The sequence below is a fragment of the Balaenoptera borealis genome (genome assembly GCF_965194805.1).
Source record: "Balaenoptera borealis genome assembly, chromosome: 1".
In the NCBI taxonomy this organism is placed as follows: Eukaryota; Metazoa; Chordata; class Mammalia; order Artiodactyla; family Balaenopteridae; genus Balaenoptera; species Balaenoptera borealis.
In genome coordinates, this window is record NC_138860.1 from 103,134,004 (window position 1) to 103,143,929 (window position 9,926).

At 33.9% G+C, this 9,926-nt stretch overlaps 1 long non-coding RNA gene across 1 annotated transcript; it reads left to right on the plus strand.

Moving 5' to 3' along the window:
* The first annotated feature begins 6,774 nt into the window (after nt 1-6,774).
* LOC309626530 lies at nt 6,775-9,659 on the plus strand. Its single transcript, XR_014243250.1, has 2 exons — nt 6,775-8,396; nt 8,434-9,659. It is a non-coding gene; the product is annotated as an uncharacterized lncRNA (long non-coding RNA).
* Nucleotides 9,660-9,926: the final 267 nt, after the last annotated feature.

The following is a 9,926-nucleotide window of genomic DNA, read 5'->3' on the forward strand; positions in this document are numbered from 1 at the left end:
AATCCAAAACATGGAGAATAGAAAATAGAACAATACATGCCCAGGTGTGATAATCAAATATATTGCATTGTTAGTACCTTTTATTTATTGATTATTTATTGATTGCAAACTTTCTTTTAGGTGTTGCAGTTACTTGTTTTTTGGTTTTTTTTTTTTTTGGTTATTTGTTATTAGATCAATCTTTTATTTTTTTAAAGTCTTACTGAATTTGTTACAATATTGCTTCTTTTTTATGTTTTGGATTTTTGGCCGTGAGGTATGTAGGATCTTAGCTCCCCAACCAGGGATCGAACCCACACCCCCTGCATTGGAAGGCGAAGTCTTAACCACTGGACTGAAAGGGAAGTCCCGAGCAATTCTTTTAGAAATGACTGTACTGTTATTAATGTCATATTAAACACTAGAAATGTTATGTTGAATTTGAATGAATATAGCAGGAAAATAAATTTTTACCTCAAAAGAATAAGCATGGATTTACCCTTATATTTAAATACATCTATTGATATAAATTGCTTGGCAGGAAACATATGTTGTGTTTAAAACTGATCCCACATTTGGAAATTTGAGCTGAGCTACCCTGAACTTTTTAGCTAGGTTAACTTATATTCTTCAAAGTTGTAAATGGTTTCTTTCCACATGTACAGTCAAGGTTACTGAATACAAAAGTAAGACTTTAGTATTATATTTTCTTCTACATTAAAAGATATAGGGGTTGAGGGAAAGATATGTATTTTAAAATACAAAACTTGAATTAAAGGTGGCCACAAAAGCTTTACTTAGAAAGAATTTGTGGAATGTTATTAAATGTTGCCACCTTCAGGACAAATTTTAAAATAACACTGAAAGGACAGGATTAAAGATACAGTATTCTTGCTATGATTAAATATTCAGTCTACAATACTGATGCAAAATTATCTACTTAGACTTTTTTAAGGCATCTAAACTTCTGACTTTTAAAAATTATTCTCATACTCAAATAAATACCTAAAAACTTCAGCTAGAGTATGCTTATCTAATAGTCACCCACTATAGATATTTATTTAAGAAACATTGGTTGATTATTATTATGCCTAATAGGCACTGTGCTAGATGTTGAAGATACAGAGATGACAAAGACATATATATCAAGTACACTCAAGGAGTCCACATTCTAGAGGGGGAAACAATACGTAAATGGAATATTCCAATATTGTGATAAATGTTCTGATAGAAGTAAACAGACTGTTATAGAAGAACATGAGCCAAACACCTCACTCCAGAGGATAAGAAAGAAGCAGTGAGGAAAGCGTGATGGAAGTGGCAACTGAGCTTAGTCTGTTATTATAATAACTTTGTTATAATATGTCACATGTTATATCTATAATTAGATTGTTTCCCTTTTGCTTCTTTCTATTAAAATAGAGAAAAAAAGAATACTCAAAAATAGCACAATTATCATGTCTACTGGTGTGTACCTAAAACAGAGATTATGTTCATTGAAATAAGTTATTTCATAGCTTATGTAGATATTTTCATACCTTTCAAATTTCTTTTTGGTAGTCTTTAACAAATTTCCTATGGAGTCTTCATGGAGCAATCTTGGGGGAAAAAATATGCTGTCATTTCTCCTGCTCATATTCAAGGTCTGGACCATACAAACGAAGTAAAGGTACTGGGTTGATTGGCAGAAGCTGTCTTTCTCAAATGGTCCAGAAACAGCAAAGAAATCCTCCTAGAATTCACCATGCTGTCTGTATTCCTCTCCATCATGAGAGAAATTTTTGTTCTAATAAAAATCAGTACAAAATTCCCATTTCCATTATCCCACTTTCCACATAAATGGCCTCTGAGACAGCTCCTATCTTTAATTTAAATGTGTTACCATTGTTATATATATGTGCAATGTATATGAGATGTGTCTATAGAGCAGTAAAATAATGTGGCATATGAGCCAGTCAGATGTGTTCTACCTGAAAATTGGCTATTCCTCCATTAACCAAGGAGGATTTTGATCTGCTCTTGACTGTAATAATTTCTCCAAAATGTCACTGCAGGACTTTTAAGTAAAAATTATTATTATCATCACTACCTTTGGAAATAATATTATTTCAGTCAGAGAAAATTGAAATAGAATCATTGATTGAAGGAATTATACAGGTAGATAAGTATCAGTACTTAAACTCACTATAGAAAACAACAGATCAAATCAAAGCAATTTCTACTCGAGTTTGAATTTGAAAGAGAACAAAAAAAAAAGAGTAGAGTGTTGAATTATGTCTTTTATTTTTGCAGAATAATAGAAAAGAATCCAAATCTGAATAAAATAGTTCATAGTCTTTCCTGATGAAATGTCATTCAGGTGCACTAATTGGACTACAAGAGTACAAGAGCTGGTTATTTTTTAATGTTACTTACGAAACTTCTCTTTAAGTTGGAACACTAATTATAAACTTAATTGCACATGTCAGCAAGCAATGTTCCTCTTGAGGTACCACCTCCAAATGAAGATAATGAATGGGTGGCTCTTTTATCCCAGACTTAGCTTGTCTTCTATGTGACTGCATCTTTCTTTCCAGAAACATTCACTACAGAGATAGGTTGCGCTCCAGTTTTATATGATAAATTATGTAAACAATTTAACCTTAAAAGTCAGTTCATACTGAACCAGAAATTACCAAAAAAATTCTTCATAATAATATCTATTACTTTTCTAGTGAGGAATCAAAGTTCCAGGATTGAATGGGTGACAGAATCTGGTGGTTTTGAATTTGAATTTTTTCTAGTTCAGTAAAAATTTTTAAAAGAGGAACTGACAAGGGGTTTCCTTCTTTTATGTTGCCAAAACAAGATAGACACATACATACATACAGATAGATAGATAGATAGATAGATATAGATAGAACAACCATGATTTTACAGAATAAAGAAATTTTTTGACACCAAAAGTCAAAGATATGTAATCTTAAATTAAGTTTATTACATAAAATTAGATAAACTGGTCTTCATTTAACACTCACTACATTCCTTTTATTTTCTACTAACTTTACCACAGATTGGCAAAAACTTTGTTACAGATAGCCTCTGGTCTGTGTCAGACCCATGAGAACTATGATCTGTTTCAAGTCTAATTCCTCCCTGGTAAGGGTTTATCCAACATTTCTTCTTAAAAGTCACTTGTGCTTATAACTGCTGCTAATTTTAATTCATGGAAGATGTTTAATTTTTTTAAATAACAGCTTAAAGTTATTGTAACTATTTCCCATGTTTGCTATTCAGAAGATTTAGTTTAAGTATCATTTGAAGGCTGAAATGAATAAGTTTAAAATACTCAAACTTCAGTTTGTCCATTTGAAAAATGTTGTTTCTTATTCAATGAGAAACAAGATGATGCAGATGTGGACCTAGAGTGAAATTACATAATTTCTGTCATCAAGATTACAGTTTAATAAGGAAGGCAAAAATATATCTCAGAGCTTTATATAGATTAAATGCAATAAGATTTAAGAAGCAGTTTGAAGACTATTAACTCTGATTCAAAATTATGTAATTATATTGCACAAAACATACATAACAATATGGACAACAACTTAAGACACTTGGAATATTCTATGAAGTTTGGTTACCGGTTAAAGCCAAACAAAGCATAAATACATTTCCTGCTCCCTTTTCTGTCCCTGTTTCTGACATGGACACAGGAAAAATTCTCCTTAGATTCCAAGGCCATCTCCTTTCCTCCCCTATAGCTACAGTTCACCGTGGTTACATGCTTTTGAAGTCTCTTATGCACACAAAGTCACCCCTTCTGCTCTTGGGCTTTCAGAGTTGCTGACACCATTTCCTGACACTCACAAACCTCCTGTTACCACATCAGCTCACCAGAGCCCCACTGTGTTCTCACAAATTGAGGAGAGTCCCCTCCACCAGACTCCTCCTAAAGTCACTTACTTGGGCCTCAAAACCCTGATTTCTACACAGCCAAAGTCTTCAGGAATTCAACAAAGTGGCTCATTTCAATATTTATATATTATTATGTAGTTATTGTATTATATAATATATACAAAAAGTTATACAAGGCATAACTGCATATACGAGCAGTTTAAAAATGAAAATAAAAAAATATACCAGTCTCCTGCTGGTCATGCTTCCTTGCTCTGGAACATGTTCTCTAGAGCATTCTGCTCTGGGCCTGCTCTAGCTACTCCCCTCCCCAAGAAGAAAGGATTTCCGGAGACCAAGGGACCATGCCTACCAGAAGCCCGAGGGCTGACTTCTCCAGGCACCAAGAACCCTAAAGTTCCCTGCCACATGTCCCTGAGCTTAATTTCAAGGCCTGATTTGACTCTTCCTCAGGTCAGACACCATTGGATGTGTCACTATAAACTCCAAGGGGGTTCAAGAGGCAGATATTTAGGGGAGTTGTGGGCAAAGCCTGGATAGAGGCGCTGTGAGATGCCTTGAAGTGGCACAGGCCTAAGGGTGGGACCAGACAGGGTGAGCCAGAGGTCATGAGTCTATGTACGGCTTGGACTGACTTTTTCTGAATCATTATGATCTATTATGGAATTTCTGAATTCAAACTTATATTTTATTTAATGGATAAGGTATATTTTTCAAGTTAGGAACGTAGAAGCTATTTTGCTTAACAGCTTGTTATCTTGATACTATTAAGCAATAAAAAGGCATGCACTACTGATGCATGCTAAAACATGGATGAGCTTCCAAATAATTATGTTGGATGAACATGCCAGACAAAAAAACGAGGACATACCATATTCCATTATTTAAAATTCTAGGATCAATAGGCTTTCACTTTTCTTGAGTAACTTCCTAGGAGTAGAATGGCTAGATCTTATGGAATATATGTTAACTTTTTGAGAAACTGTCATACTGCTTCCTAAAGCACTGGTTTCATTTTAGATTCCTGCCAGCAGTGTATAAGAGCTCTAATGCCAGTTTTTCCATGTCCTTGACAACATTTGACATGTCAGTCATTTCATTTTACTAGATGTATAATGGGATCTCTCTGTGGTTTTAATTTGAATTTCTCTAATAACTAATGATGTTGAGCATCTTTGCACACACTACAATATTAAGAAAAAGTGGTGAATAATTTTATATTTATTGAGATTTTTATTAAGGCTCAAATGAGATATATCTTAGTAAATATTTTGTGTCCACATGAAAAGAAGGTGTATTCACTGTTGTTGTGTAGAATTTTCTACAATGTCACATGAGGTCAAGTTGGTTGTTAGTTTTGTTTAAATCCTTTTTATCCTTAGTGGATTTTGGTTTCCATGGTCTATCAATTATTGACAAAGGGGTATTGAACCATATCTCTATAATTGTAGATTCATTCATTTATCTTTGAAGCCTATTAGCTTTTCCTTTGTATATTTTGAAGCTTGTTTTTCTGTCCATTAAAAGTTTAGGATGGTTAAAACCTCCTGATGAATTCATCCCTTTATCATTGTTGAATGATCTTCTTAATCAGTGGTAATATTCTTTTCTGTGAAATATACTTTGCCCAATATTAATTTAGTCACTCAAGCTTCATTTTTTGATAAGTGTTGTGAGGATATTTTTTTGTACTTTTAGTTTTTTTTTTTTTTTTTTTGTACTTTTAGTTTTAATGCATTTGTTTCTTTTTATTTGAAGTGTGTTTTTTTTGTTGGCGTTACATAATTGTGTCAGTTTTTAAAAAATCCAATCTGACAACTTCTGTCTCTTAATTGGAATATTTAGACCATTACATTTAGTGTGTCATTGATATGGTTAGGTTTAAATCTATATTGCTCCCGGTTTTCTATTTGTACCAAATGTTTTTTATTTGCCTTTTTCTTTTTTTTTTTGCCTACTTTGGATAAATTTGTATTATTATATTTTATCTCTTTGTTGGTTTATAAGCTAGTATCTTTGTTTTGTTATTTAGTAGATGCTTTAAGGTTTATAGTATACATTAATTGTTACTTTTTAGTGATATTATACCACTTCACATATAGTATAAGAATCATAACATTTTATATTTCCAGACTCATTATATTCCAATGACTATTGCTCAAATGCTATACATGGCATGTGAAAAAATTTAGAGATAAATTAAGGCTCTAGATGTTAAATTCTTCCAGAAAGGATTTAAGCTAGGGGCATACCTCCTTAACCCAATGAGATTGAGCTGATTAGAAGTTGACTTGAAGGTAGGTTAGGGTCTATTTCTGGTTGGCTTTTACTCTTAGAGTAGAGACTTGTAGGGGTCTCAACTAAATGTCCGGGAAGCTTATCAGTCCTCTATTCCTTAGTGGACTCTAAACTCTAAATTTTGACCCTCTACTCCACACCCTAGCCTGAAAAACTAAGAAAAGCTCTGCTCAGTTTCTCTGTCCCTTGGCTTAAGAATTCCCAACTTCCTTAGTAGGAAGTTGGAGCCAAATGTCAGGAACATCTCACTGTGCTTCCCTTCCTTCTAGAATCTTCAGTCTTCAAGTCCGTAGTGCCTTAGTAGTTCTTCAATATGTTCACACTGAAGATTTATTTTTTGTTTTGTTATGTTTTATGTTGTATCTAGATTTTCTCTAGATGTTTTAATTGTGCTCAGCAGGAGGATTGAGCTAATGAAAGCTAAACTGCCATGACCAAAAGCAGATGTCCCCTTTGTTCTGAAACTACATGATGACTTTCATATTTCATCCATTATGCTGGACACTCAGTGGCCATTTCAATATGGAAACTCATAGCATGCCATTCTGAAATTTTCCTTGTATAATTTTTATAATAAAATCCTCTTCATTTTCTATGTTTTATCTTTTCTATCATTTCTGTAGTTTCAATCTCCCACTCATTCCAGAGACCATCTCTTGAACTTTTTTCAGTTACTAAATCTTCAGTATTTTGCTGTGATTTATAAAGTGGAGAATGTAGGGATATAACTTCTTTCTTCTTATCTATTTTCTTGGAATGTCTTTAGCTTTTTTTTGAACCCTTTTTTGCTTTGTTTTATTTCCACATTTTTTATTAATTTCCAAGAGGATTTTTACTATGCATTTTTTATAGTTTTTGGTTTTTTTTTTTTTTTTTTTTTGGTCCATGAATGTAATAGATCGTTTTGTCTCTATAAAATATTGCTAATAGGTGTGCTTTTTCAGTTTTCTTCTCCCTGAATTTTGGGGTGTGTGTGTGTATGTGTGTGTGTTTCTTCCATATAAGAAGATTTATTCAGAGATTTCATAATACTTGGTTTATAACAAGGAGTGAGAGAATTAAAAGCTGATTGGTAGTTTTGAGCTTGCATTTGTAATGTCAATTTAAACCTTCAATAAAGTATAAAGTAAACATGTAAGTCATTATCTAAACTTTTGAGATTAAGGAGGCACTGTTTATAATATACCAATATTTCAAACATGAATGAGACTGTGCCAGACAAACCAAAATGTGTGTTTATCCATTTAATTAGAGAACTCCATATCTGTAAGTATTTTCTTTGAGACTGGTGAGATTCCTCAGACAATAATCTTTAAAACTCTGCCTGCATTCAAGGATAAGGTAAGAAAACCCAGCTGAGTGCCCTCTATATTCACATTCAGTATGCAAACAAACAAAAAAAAAATAACTGATTTCCCTGTTTTTGAAATGGTACCCACAACCTCAAGTCTTTATCACACTGCAATCCCCTCAGTTTATATACTACCTGTTGAACTTTAGTTAGTAAAGCGTCAGATTTCTGTTAGGGTGTGTAAAGTGAGAGAAGGTAAGGATCTGACTTCTCCAATAGCATTCACCGTAGTCCTCGTATTTTAGCCCACACCTCAATTCATTCCCAGTGCCACAGTATTGGTTGTCTCGGTCTCTGAGGCCTTTGATTATTCTTCAGTGTAAATCAAAATGATTTCACTTTTCCTTATTGCCATCATAGGAGGTGGCTTTATGTGGATGCTAGATCAATTAACACGCTTCCATCTATACTTCCTAGATTTCAAACTGTTGTTCCTGTTTTCTTTGTCCCTATACTTTTCTATCCTCATTAATTTATGTCTTTTTTAAAAACAATGCCTTCACTGTAGTTTTGGTGGAGTTTCAAGAGGGAGGAAAGTTTGATGTGCTCTCAATCTATGACCTTAATTTGGAAATGTTCTTTCCATTTTCGCTGCTGACCCTGCTTCTCAGGATCTGGATATGGACTTGAGAGAAATGGAACAAACAGCAGCCTGACTAAGAGACAGAATAGAGTTCTTTATTAAAATATTCACAATCCTCTGACCTTGAAGCACTTCCTTGGACCCAATTGCCCTCCTTTTAGAATGAGTCCTTTCTCAAGTACTAATCTGACTTCTTGTTCAAGTAGCCATTTCGTGGGTATACTCCACACATCCACCAGACTTGTAAGAGACTAGGATAACACAGATTAGGTTAGAGAAAAGAACACTGTTTATTTTAACAGTGTGTAGTTATACCCATAACCAGGTGATTTTCCCACAGAAAATCATTAATTCAGCAAATATTTACTTGGAGTTTTCTGTGTGGAAAACATTGCATTGGTTTTCATAATTTACAGTGTTTCTTCATATATTAGCAAGTGAGCAAATTACCATAAAGCTAAGAATTAATTGGAGACAACTGCATCTAAGCATTAGAGCCAGAGAGACCTCAGGGACTATGTAGTCTTCATTTTGCAGGTGAGAGAACTGAAACACTGAATGGTTTAATGATTCAGAGAGCTGCACCCTTATTGGGGATTAATGAAGTGTCCTGAGGGATTTCTCATCTAGTGTACCCAAATTGAGAGTCAATGGAGTAAATTGGGGAATTTCTACATTAAACTAGAAAATCAATTTCCTATGGTACATTAGCTAGAATCTTGAGTAAAATATAATCCTTATGTTCAAGTGAATTATCAAATCAATTTTGAACCCACTCCAAATGCCTTGGTCTCTAAGCTGCTGCAGTCTGTACTGTAATAGTATAACTTCTGTATTAGCCAGAATGCAAATGACCATTTGAAAATTACTCATCCTTAGTGAAAATGGCGAAATGTTGAAAGTTACGCTGTACATTACACAGGCAGAGAATTTTATTGCAATTTTGTCTGATTGAAGATTTAGATACGACTATTTCTTCTTTTCTCTTGCAATCTCTAAGTCAATAAGCTTCACACTAAATAGTACTCATATATCATTTTAAGATCACCTTCTGGTACATGGTACATGGTGCTTTGCTGGATGACCATGGGGTCAAAGGTAAGCCACTATTCAGAGAGGTGCTCAGCGCCACGAAGAGCAGCTTCTTCATTAATATCCAGACAAATGCATATCATCAGGTGGGAGTGTTGTGCAGAATACACTGGCATTGAGTAGTGAATTTGAATTAGATAATTCCTAGCTCACTTGCAACTTTAAGTTATAGGTTTCTCAGAGAATGCTAAAAGAAATTAAGGACGTACTCTTCATTGATGCTTCATTAAAATGTCTTTACAGATATATCATATTGCTCTAGCACCTACATCTTTTGTTTTGCCATCATAATAAATTTATATTATACTATATAACCAATTATGTACTATATATCTACACAGCATAAGTATATTCAATAGCAATGTGACTTTAAAGTATGTTTTAACACACACATACATTCTATACATCGTATCCACACAGGGAAAAACAAGTTCTGATGACGTTGGGTCAATAAATAAATGTGACAATGTTTAGGGGAATAGAAGTGTCCCAGAGAATATTTTATTCACTCTAGACTACATTGACATAGAATGAAAAGGCCTCCACTTCTTTGTAAAACAGATCACTGGCTTTAAATAAAGACCATTTGACAGTAAGAAGTCAGTCCCTTGAGTGCACTCCACAAAGTCAAGCCCTCATGGCTGAGGGCTTGGTAGATTCCAAGTCAGCAGGATGCAGGAGCTTAGTGACCTTTAATTCCACACACAGAAAGAATTTTCACCTGGT